This window comes from Stegodyphus dumicola, chromosome 5 (genome assembly GCF_044657685.1).
Source record: "Stegodyphus dumicola isolate Sdum_Otavi_A_Nest chromosome 5, ASM4465768v1".
Classification (NCBI taxonomy): Eukaryota; Metazoa; Arthropoda; class Arachnida; order Araneae; family Eresidae; genus Stegodyphus; species Stegodyphus dumicola.
Window position 1 is genome coordinate 203,136,160 of NC_140772.1, and position 12,069 is coordinate 203,148,228.

Below are 12,069 nucleotides of genomic sequence, written 5' to 3' on the forward strand. Positions count from 1 at the left end.
TATATTCGTTTCAGTTTTTTCCCAGTTCATTATATCAATATTCAGTTTTCTCAACAAGATGGCTACCTTTTTTTGTGTGTGTGTGTGTATGTGTATGTGTCTTTTCATTATTAACTTTTTATGCGTTTCATTTATTAATTAAGTAGGTATCACATTCATCTCACTTACGTAAAATTCAGTTCAACAACAAAATCACAATATATTTAAAAAGCAGTATATTTTTAGAATTCCAGGTAGAGTGTTTGAGTTTGCCATACATACTGATCGGTGCATTATAAATTGAAAACGGAATATTTCTCTACAAGTTCTATTTTTACTTGAACTGCCCCTTCACCCCCTTATTAGTGTCACCCCCATGGAGGTAGGAAGTAAGAAGAGAGGCAAAGAATATGTATAGACATAGATGTTCTTTGGGAGAGGTCCTAACCGGTTTTCCCCTTTCACTGCTTTGAAACAGTGGCGAAACCTTCGTAGACAGCAAAATATAGTTCTTTTTCTATAATATTTCAGAGTTCTAAGTATGTGAAAAGAATGCATTTTTAAGCTACATTTCATTTTGAACGAAATTAAATGCTATACCTTTTTCCAGAACAGTCTGCTCAGAACAGTTTAATTTGAATGAAATATTTTCCTAAGTTTTTGTTAATTACAATAGAAAAAAAAAATAAGGTAATTCGATTTTATTCGATTAAAGATTATAAAAAGTAAGATCAAAGTTTATTGTATTATTAATATTAAAATTACGCATTATTTCTTTTCTATTTACAGAGCTTCTTCCTAAAATATTTTCCCAAATGTGAGATGATTTTTTAGCTCCTGGGGCATCATTAAATCGAAAATCTGAGTCAATTTCTAATTAATGCTCTCTTCGGTTCATTTCACCTTTTATTTTTAATAGTGAAATATGTTAAATATTGGTGCTGATTTCCATTATATAAATATTTTTGAAAGGGAACAAAACAAAACAAAACAAAACAAACAAAAAAAAAAAAAAACCGGATTATTTTCCTTAATATTATTTAAAACCTGTAACTGAGTTATTATAGAATCTAAGGAAATAATTCTTTTAATATTTACGATACTTTTTTACCCTTAATTTCAACAATACATATTCTAAAAACTTTTTTTTTACTACTTTCTTAGAATTTGCTTTATAATACCTTTTTAACAGATTGCTGGCCCACCAGCGGCCGAGCGGTAAAGTCTCTGAACACTGGTAGTTCGGTCCGAGGTTCGAGTCCCGAGAACGGGCCGGCTGCATGGGCGTTTTCGTGGTTTTCCCCATGTGTAACGTGTATAGAGCCAGTTTCCCTTAGAAAGTCCTCCACGAAGATATCCCTCCCCTTAGGCAGATAGCCCTCAAGGCTTTCCCATAATCACACACTTACTTCCTTCCTTCCTTTAACAGATTACTTTCCAGTGAGAACAATTTTTGGTTAAATAGTTTTATAAACGTTTTTGTCAACAGAATTTCAATTTATGTTTACAATTAAATGTTATTATATATTTAGATATATCTCTATATGATAACTAGATTTCTTCACAGTAACTTTTAGAGGAGTTTATGAGTGAATAAATCATTCATTTCCAAATACATTTATAAATAATTTAATGAATATTTACGTATTTTGTTAAAGGCAGATACATGCTTTTTGCAAGCATATGCATAAAAACCCATATATATTTAATACTTTTTATTTTCAGCGTGGGGAATCTTTAATTTCTGTGCATTCACAATCTTTTTCGAGTAAAGTAATTTACAATAATTTAGCATTTATCAGAAATTTTTACATAAGAAATATGTATAAACATAATTCGAATGAAAATTACATGCATTATTTTTAATACCCCCTCAATTTTCCTTCGAAATTCCTCCACGATGGCAACTCTTCCTTTAGGCAGACAGTCCTTGCATGCCTTACCCTATTTCATAAAAACCTACCTATGTTACTGACCTATGTGCTTAATTACAAATAGTTTAACATGCATAATTTTATATATTTACATCTAACCATCAAGTTTCAAACTTTTGACTTAAAGACGTTTTAGGATACATTCATTATCAAACTCAAATTTTATAGTAAATATGTTTTGGCAGAGCATTCAATACCTCTTTTAGCGATTTTACCCAGTTTAATATTTCTGTGAAAATATAATAAATAATAACTTTAAATTTCACATTTAAAAATTAACCTCGCTGTCATCAGATCGCAATCTTGTTTGACTTTACATAATATTGCTTCATTTTTTAAAACAGTTAAAACAACTAATTCATCGAAATTTACAAATACCTCGCATTTTCATACTGCGAGGTAATCCAGAAGGTAACAATATGTAAAGTATATATTTATATATCGATTAATAACATTGATGATATTAATTTCATTGTCTTGAAATTCATTCAAAAATAACAAACCACTACTCAAGAATATGCTTATTATGTGCTTCGCCCCCGGAAAGGGAGGGATGCCCCGTGGAGGTCTTTTTTAAAGTAAAACTGGCTCGTATCCACGCTACACATGGGGAAAACCACGAAAACGCCCATGCAGCCAGCCCGTTCGCCGGGACTCGAACCCCGGACCGAACTACCAGTGTTTAGCGGCTTTTACCGCTCGGCCGCTGGTGGGACAAGAATATGCATTAAATAACAAAGATTTTTAATTCATAATTTTGTATTACATTTAGTCATCAATTAAACAAGTTGCTAAATAAAATTTTAAGAAAGAGAGACAGAACTTTGTTTTTTCATTTAGTTAACCCAAAGTGATTATTTTTCAGTTATATAAAAGTAAAATGATAACATGTGGATGACAAAACATGTATTTTATTTAAAACATTTTGGTGTTTGTAACATAAATTAAAAGTAGCGAATCAAGCGTATCGAAAGACGTGTACAATTTTAAAGTTACCGCAAAATCGCTGTTGAAAGTTATCGAAAAATAACCAAGATGTGATTTTTGCAGAAAATTTCATTAAACTATAGAAGTTTCTATTGTTCATTCAACAATGAATGTTTGTTTTATGCTAAGTGTCCCGCTTTTCGATTTGTATGAAACTGTCCTGTGTGGAAATACTATGAAAGCCTGTAAAAGAAGCTCTGAATGTAAACAAAAATTCTAGAGACCAAAGTCTGAGAGCAGTTCCTCACTCGTAGCACTCGGCCCCTCCTTTCATTCTTACCTGCTTGGGGTACCTAAGTGGCGTTTAGAGCGTTAAGCAAAAACGCCTTCCCTTACGGTAAAAGCTGCTGTGTTTGCCCTTTCCTCCTCTTCCAAAAGGAGTAGTAGATTGACTTTTTACAGCTGTGGTAAAATATCTAAACCATAGAGAGGAAAGTATTTTATTGCATGAACTGAAAACTGACCTACAGAAATCGCTTTTATACAATTATTTTCATTTTGCGCGCATACTCGAAGAGAGGCAAACAATAAAATTATACTTGAGACAAACCTATTATAATTTTGTGTCGTTTTTTCGTAATTTTTGTGTAATTTTTATATTTATCTATTTATCTAATTTTTATTCGTTATGCTTTCAAGGATTACAGTTTATCTCCATCTTTTTCCCTTCCTCCTTTCCACTTTTTTTTTTTTTTTTTTTTTTTTTATTTTTTATTTTTAGAGGCCGAGCAGTAAAGTCTCTGAACAGTGGTAGTTTCGGTCCGAGGTTCGAACGGGCTGGCTGCATGGGTGTTTTCGTGGTTTTCTCCATGCGTAACGTGTATACGAGCCAGTTTCCCTTAGAAAATCCTCCCCAAAGGTATCCCTCCCCTTAGGCAGATAGCCCTCGAGGCTTTGCCGTAATTAAATAACCTACCCTAACCTTTCCACTCTTTTTTGTGTAATGTGGTTGTATGGTTAAATTAACTTTCAATTATTAAATTCCATCCACTGCGGAGCATACAAAATGAAAATAACCTAAGATTTGAACTTTGAAATCCTTTTCCACTTTTATATACTCCCTTCATTATCGAACTTAAACCGGCAGTCGCTGTTGGAGGCCCTCGAGTGTGCTTTGTAGTACTTGCAGTGTTCTGGATCTGCCGCTGTGGACCACTTTGGACTCTGAGCGGATATGATTGTCTTAGTACCTATTTATTTCGATTTTAACTGAATAATTCCCCTCAATACGTGAGGTATGACTCCAGAAAAGGCGTGACTGATGCTTATCTGGGCGAGTGTTATGCACTAAATATTTTTTATTGCATTTTAAAAGTATTGGAGAGCTCGTCGCCTCATGACCTGATGGTCAATGGCCTGGCATTTGTTTAACAATTAAAACAATTTTCAATTTGTTTTCGCGGCCAAACGTTAAAATAGCTGAAAATTGATAGATCGACCATTGTCCAAATCCCCAAAGAAGTTCCTGTATGGGAGTTTTCGTGATTTTCCTCACGCGTAATGTGGATATGAGCCAGTTCCATTTAGAAAGCATCTCATGAAGATATTCCTTTCTTTACGCAAAGAGCTTTCGTATTCATTGCTGTAACCAAAATAATCAAAGTCCAAAGCAATGTTTAAAAGCTACAAACAGAACAAGAAACAGTTTCAATTAAATTTATAATAATTAATTGGAATAACATTAATGGCTAAAAAACAAAAGTAACTGAAACTTTAACAAATTGCTCCTGTTAGCTTTTTGTTATTATGCCACCATATATTTTATAAGAATAAATTGAATTTAATTAAATAAATTTAATTTAAATACAAATTTAATTAAAAATTCTTTGCGCCATTTCTGCAAGGAATGAAATTTAAATTTAAACAAATATAAATTTAAATTTTAACAAACACATATAAAAGTAAAAAAGCAAATTTAAAGCCAAAATAAAGAAAAAAAGGCAAAATAATTTTTAAAAAAATTAAAAAAAAAGGTGCAAACATATAAAAGATTTAATTCTCGAACTAATCTACAATATCATTTAAATTCAGAAGCATAAGCAAATCGAGTGCAAAACCAATTCATAAAAATAAATTTACTAATTTAGCAAATTAAAATTAAACCAAACATTTTTTTTTTTTTAAATGCATAAGTGAATGACTGTTGAGTAGGCAGGAGACAGACTTATCAAGGGGAAGTTGCCTCCAAACCTAACTCTCCAATCATTCAATTCGTGTTTCGTCATTCATGCAGGCAAGGGTAAAAGTCAAAACCAAAAGTAAAAAGAAATCCCAATAAAGTGGTACCCTTAGAAATTAGCATTTAAGAATTAAAGTTCTAAAAGGAAAATACTAGTCTTTGAGAACAAGCAAGTAAAGTTAAGTATTAAATTAAACTTTTTTTTTCAAAAAAATTAAATTTTTTAAAAAATTAATTTTTTTAATAAAAAATAAAACATAATCTAAAAACCAATGTATTTTAGAAACCCTTATCTACAGACACCTCCCCGACACGAATATGCATATCAATAAAAAGAAACTAGAAAAGAACTAGACATAAATCCATATAAACCAATAAGAAACAAAAAGAACTAATCCCCAATTTTAAAAAAACAAATATATACTTAAAAATATAATTTCATATTTAGAAAATACTTAAATACTACATAAAAAATTTTAAAAAATACTTAAAGCAAGTAAATAGTAAGTTTTAATTCTAACTTACCTACTATATGAGTATTGGGTGTCTGCAAAAGTGTTTTTAAAGAGAAGTAAGTGTGTTCTTCAAATTATATAGATGGCGCTTATGTAGGTAAAGTTGAGTGTCAAGCTGCTATCTTTGTTATATTAAAAACTTTTTGCAAACATTAATATTAAAATATATAAAAATTAAATTAAATTAAAAATTAAAAATCCTAAAGGTAGTAATTATCAATTATTTAATGAGTTAAGTAGCTGAGCCAATCAAGAGATGTAAGTTTGCTTGAAGTAAAATAAAGTTAAGTGGTATTGTGAATTAAAAAATGTAAACTGTTTGTAATGTGAAATGTGTGTTCTGTTGAAAAATTGTGTAAATATTGTAAATAACGTGAAGTGAAAAATTTTTTTGTGTGAAAATTGCAAATAATTAAAGTAATTAAGTAAAATAGACATGTTTTAAAATTAAAGTTTTAAAGTAAAATTTAAAAAGTCAAAAAATTTTCCAAAATTTTTTTAAAACGAAGTCCTTAAAAAACCTCTTAAAAAATTCCCAGAAATTTCCCAAAAATTCCTTAAGGAAGTAAATTAAAAGTTATATTTAATGAAAGAAAATATTAAAAGTTTAATGAACTTGATTTCAATTGGTATATCAAAACTTAACTAAATACTAGCTAAAATATGGAAAATTACAAGAAGATTAAAATCTTCACTCAATTCGGGCTATAATTGAGACTTTTGAAAAGAGTTGGCCCTTTATTAGTAAAAGGAAAGAATCCAGTATTGATTAAATATACATATTTACAAATTTATTTACAATAAAAATTTACAAGATAATTTCTTTACTCTTCTGTATCCTTCATTACCCTCCAGCTAAGGTTTAAGGTAATGTTATCATATCAAAAAGAGCCAAAAAATTATAAAGCCAATGCCTGCCTTTTTAATATATAAATTAATAAATTTTGGTGGTACTTGGTTATCAACTTGAACATTAATTAACTTTATTATTTCTTCCTTTAAATCGTCTATTTCAGTACATATATTTTTTATTCTGATTATTTGGCTATGAAACGTGTTTTCTATTACTTTTCTAGAGATATTAGAGTTTCAATTGATTAGTTTAATAGTATGAAAATGGAAATTCCTTCTTTTATCAAATAATTTAATTTTGCTGTGTTTAATAATTTGCAGGCAACTTCCCCTTAATAAGTCTGTCTCCTGCCTACTCAACAGTCATTCACTTATGCATTTTTTAAAAAAAATGTTTGGTTTAATTTTAATTTACTAAATTAGTAAATTTATTTTCATGGATTGGTTTTGCACTTGATTTGCTTATGCTTCTGAATTTAAATGATATTGTAGATTAGTTCGAGAATTAAATATTTTATATGTTTGCAATTTTTTTAAAAATTTTTTTAAAAAATTATTTTGCCTTTTTTTCTTTATTTTGGCTTTAAATTTGCTTTTTTACTTTTATATGTGTTTGTTAAAATTTAAATTTAAATTTGTTTAAATTTAACCATATATTTTATATATGTTTTTCATCCTTCATCACGTGATCATCAATTACTCCAAATATATGAAGCCGTAAAACGCAACAATATCTTAAAAAATTGACGATGACGTAGGAAAATCCTGTTGACACCTATTTACATCTAATACGTACAGCGACAAGCCGAAATGATCATTGAAATTTAGGTAAACATGCTTACCTAGGTAAAGACCTTTCATCTGCTTTACCGCTAATTATTATTTGATGATTTACAATCAAAGAGCTGACAAAGCAGACAAAATACCTACAAAGTAAAGTTGTTATCCATTGTTTGAATTCTTCCGCAAGACCCAATTTTTACTGAGCTAATTTCCGCCAATTTTAAAGATTTTTCGTAATTTTGCCACATAATAAATAAAAAAATCCCGAATCATTCTGATTTATATTGAAGTTTCGAGATGTTTCCCACTGTTTAAATGCTTTTAATATTTGCCGGCATCCTTGAACAATCCAATTTCGAATACAAACCACGTTACATGATAGCAGATTAGGTCACCGACGACCGAGCGGGGTTCAAATAGTAGCGAATAGTCTGGTGGCATGGGTGATTTCGTGATTTTTCCCCATGTATATAGCGTGGTACAATCCAGTTTCACTCAGAAAAGTCCTCAACGAAGACATCCCTCCATTTATGTAGATAGCCCTTGTGTGCTTTGCCGTAATGAAATAAATAACCAAACCAATGATGATAACAGATACCAAATAAAACAAATCTGTAGTGGGTATAACGTATTACATTATACTATCAACTTAAATCAAGATCTTGATCTCTTGTAACGATTCTATCAACACTGGCAAAGCTGGATTGTTTGAAAATAAATATAACTTAATGCCAAAGTCGTAGCTAGGGTTTTCAGCTCCCAGGGACAACTGAAGATTTTGCGCCTCCTACTGCTTGCCAAGGACAGAAAACATTTAATTCTAAAATGTCTTAACATCAGTTTGGCGCAAGTTGTATGCTGCGCCTGGGGACAGATGTCCCCACTTGCCCCCTCTAGCTACGCCCCTGCTTAATGCGTCGTTATCTAACAGATTCTTTGAAAGAAAGTGTAAAATCCTCGGCTGCGAAATATTCGCCAAATTTCACGATTTATCTCTCGAGATGTTCCTTAATTTCCAATTATGCCATCCTTCCGGCGATGAAATAACTTATACTACGTGATGCAAGAAAATAATATTGAAATATTGAAGGGGCAAAATTTAATTTAACGAATCTTTATATAAAATAACACACTATATCTAATATTTGAAGACCTTTTAAAATCAGTTTTAGTTATACTTAATTTCCATGCATTCAATGAAGTGCTGACCTAATATATAATGAGATTATTAAAAAATATGAGCATAATTTGAACGCATTCTTTTACTATGATTAAGTTCTATAAATTACTCCATGTAAATATCAGTTCAGCATTCAAGATTTTACGTATAATGGTTGAAAATTGGTAACTGAGGAAGTTTTAAAGATATCCCTAACGCTCTCTGAAAAAATATCGAATGATCTTTCCACGTTAGCGCATAACCCTTAGCTGAATATTTATTAATAGTATTAGTCAAATAATTAATTATTTTAATTATATTTAGCGGAGAGCGAAACTTTGCTCTTAAGAAATTTTTCGTTGAATGCACTAACTCGTTATGGTTTCCAGACTCTGAATATGGCTATTGAAAGCGTTCAACGTTTTGTTATCTTGATTGGCTAATGAAAGCTTTCAACGCTTTGTCCTCCTAAATTGCTTTTTGCAGGGGGTTACATACATTCGAAACCTGTTCAACTCTGCAGACGATCTACAACACAGGCGTGAAAAAATTCGCCAAATTTCCTACTTGGCGAAAGATGCAATGACGTTACCGAAACCTTTAGGTTTGCAAAGTATTTGAATATTACATATGTATGTGCACATTTCGTGCTGTAGAAATAACATTTTGATGAATGAAACGTGTCATGGTGAATCTGCAAATGTTACTTCGTTTCCTAAGATAAAAATATTAACCATTTTAATGCAGTAAAATTAAATATTACTCCAAAATGAAAATTGACTATCCGCCCAAATGGAGGTGTGGCGCCCTCTATTTTTCAATATTGATAATAATCGAAAAATCGCTAAAAAAACAAAAGTGATATTCGGCAAAATATTTATTAATAACATGATAAAGTATGCTATTTTTTTAATTCAGCAGGATTTCGAGGATGTATTCTATGTAGCAGCAGACATTTTCAGTACGGCACTGCATTTCTTTATGAGCTAATAGAGCGCTAAATTTGCTTATGTTGAACAAATCGGCAGACATTTGTCAACAAACCGCCTTAAATTCATATTAAATTGCTTTAAGTTAAAAAAAAAATTATGTGAGTAGTTTTAATTTTACCGATATGAAAGTCAATATCCAGCAGTCAGAATTTTCTGTATAATTTAAGTTAAATTCCTGTATAATTTTCGAATTTGTATAACTTAAATTTTATAATCACTGTTGTTGAAAAGTTTGATGAGGTGTTTATGCATGGTTTTCACTACCGTTTCTTGGTGAAAACAATTTCCAGGATATTGAAATTGAGGTCTGAAGTCAATAGAATAAATTTAATAATGTGGGGCAAAATATATGTAATATGCCTTCAATAATTGCAAGGATTGTGCAAGTATTATATATTTGTAATCAATTTATTACTCAAATTGGTAATGCAGTAAAAATTTACAAATGTGTAACGAACGTTCAGATAAGCCCATTAAATTTGTGAAAAATCTGCATGTGCATTTTTCGTAAAATAATTATGGCGTTTTTAAGGCATGCATAACAATCAAATAAATCTGCTTGTAATGATGAATTTGAAAGGCTACGTCAAAATCATTTCATGAATTCAATACTTGAAAAGAATTTTAATCTAATGAAATTAAATCCTCATTATACTGATAAACAGTTATTACTGATCTGTGTTAAAAAATGGATTTTTAGACATGATAAATAATATTTTCTGAAGCGGTATTTTGTGTTGTGATCCCTAAATAAGAAAATGCCTACATATTCAGAAGGGTCCTGAACTCAGAATGCTGTACTTTCTTCTTCCTTATATTTATGAAATATTTCATACATTTAAAAGAAAGTGTTTCTTCAAAGTCTTATACAATTATTTTCATAAATGAAAGTGATTGTAAGCTTGTTTTACCTCAGACTTAATGGACAACAAGTTCGAAAGTTATTTTTTGAGTATGAATTTAGTGTTTTTATTGAAATTTTAATTAAAATATTGTTACGAATTTGGTATTTAAAAAGCTAATGTTAGTTCAATTATAAATTAAATGGTTTTATTTCCCGCGCAGTGCAGCGCGTGACGAATATTAAAAGAAAGCTAAGCCGGAAAATTGAAAATACAAGAGCGCGTGCATTAAACATTTAATACATATCTCTTTTTGATTTCGAGAAAGTACTAGAAAATTCTCGCACGTGATTTAAAATGTTATAAAAGGAGGAGAACCTCTCAGTTTGTAGTAGTTACGTAGTTTGTTGTTGTTCAGAAAACTGCTCTTGTTGACTGTAGCGAATTTGCGGATTAGCTTTCCTTATCTGTTTTGAATTAAGTTCTATTGAACGCTTGAGTAGTTAAAAGATAACTACTGTGAGATACTGTAATACTGCACGAATATTTTAGGAAATTTAAGCATATTTGTCGTGATAATAATAAATTTTTGTTCATTTTTCTTCGGACATGTGCATTCATTTCGTAACGAACCCATACGCACGCAACAATTTTTGGTGTCAGAAGTGGGATTTGAATGCCAATAACAAGAGCGATGGAAGAACAGTTAAGGCAGTTGATATCAGCCTTTGCCTCATTTAAAGAAGAAATGAAATTGGGCCAGGAATCCGTTAAGGACGAAATGAAAGCCGTTCAAGCTGGTCAAGAAAAGATTGAATCAGGTCAAGAAGAAATGAAAAGAGAAATTACCTGCATAATAGAAAAGAAATTTGAAGCTATGGAAGGCAGAATTGACACAGTTGAAAATAAAGTTGGGCAAATTGAAGAAAAAGTTTCTTCCGTAAAAGATCAAATTAAAGAAAGAGTTTCTTCTGTAAAAGAACATATAGAAGGGAGAGTTTCTGCTGTGGAGGAACGAATTGAAGGAAGAGTTTGCGCCGTCCAACACCAAATCGAACAACAAATTAATGATAGGGTTTCTGCAGTAGCCAAAGAAGTGGATATTTTAAAGACATTCGTAGCGACAGCAGGGAAAAAAAGAGATGGTTTTAAATTTTTACCTATGCCTGCTCTTCCCTCTCTGAAGTTATCCACTTACGATGGGAAGACCTCCTGGCAAGTGTAAACACAATTTTCTATAGTGGCGGATGCGAATGGATGGGATTCCCAAACTAAGGCCTGTCATCTTGCCGCTTGTCTGAGAGCAAACGCAGCGGATGTCCTGCAGACGCTTCCCGAAAACCAAAGACTTGACTTCGAAACTCTGTCCGGCGAATTGGAGCTGCGCTTTGGCGAAAAATGTTTAAAAGACTACAGCAGGCTTCAATTATTATGCCGTCAACAGAAGCCCATCGAATCACTCCAGGAACTCGCCACGGATGTTGAAGGGCTGTCCCACATCGCCTTTACGGAGTGCCCGAGAGAAACGAGGGAAATCCTGTCGCTGCAATATTTCATCGATGGCATCCGGGATACTGAAATACAGAAAGCTCTGCGAATGGCAGATGTGAAGGACATAAAAAGCGCTCTGTTGTACGCCGTAAAAGTCGAGGCAGCCCAGCAAGCAACTCGCAGAGATCGCTACCCAGTCAGAGCTGTGCGAGTCCACGAGCCAGTGGATCAGTTGATGGCTCGTTTAGATGATTTATCCAGGCAAGTCGATGCTTTGATACGGAGTAGCAGTGAGAACAAAGTGGCTTTAAGGTGTTGGAGATGTGGTTCTGAAGGTCACCTACGACGGCATTGCA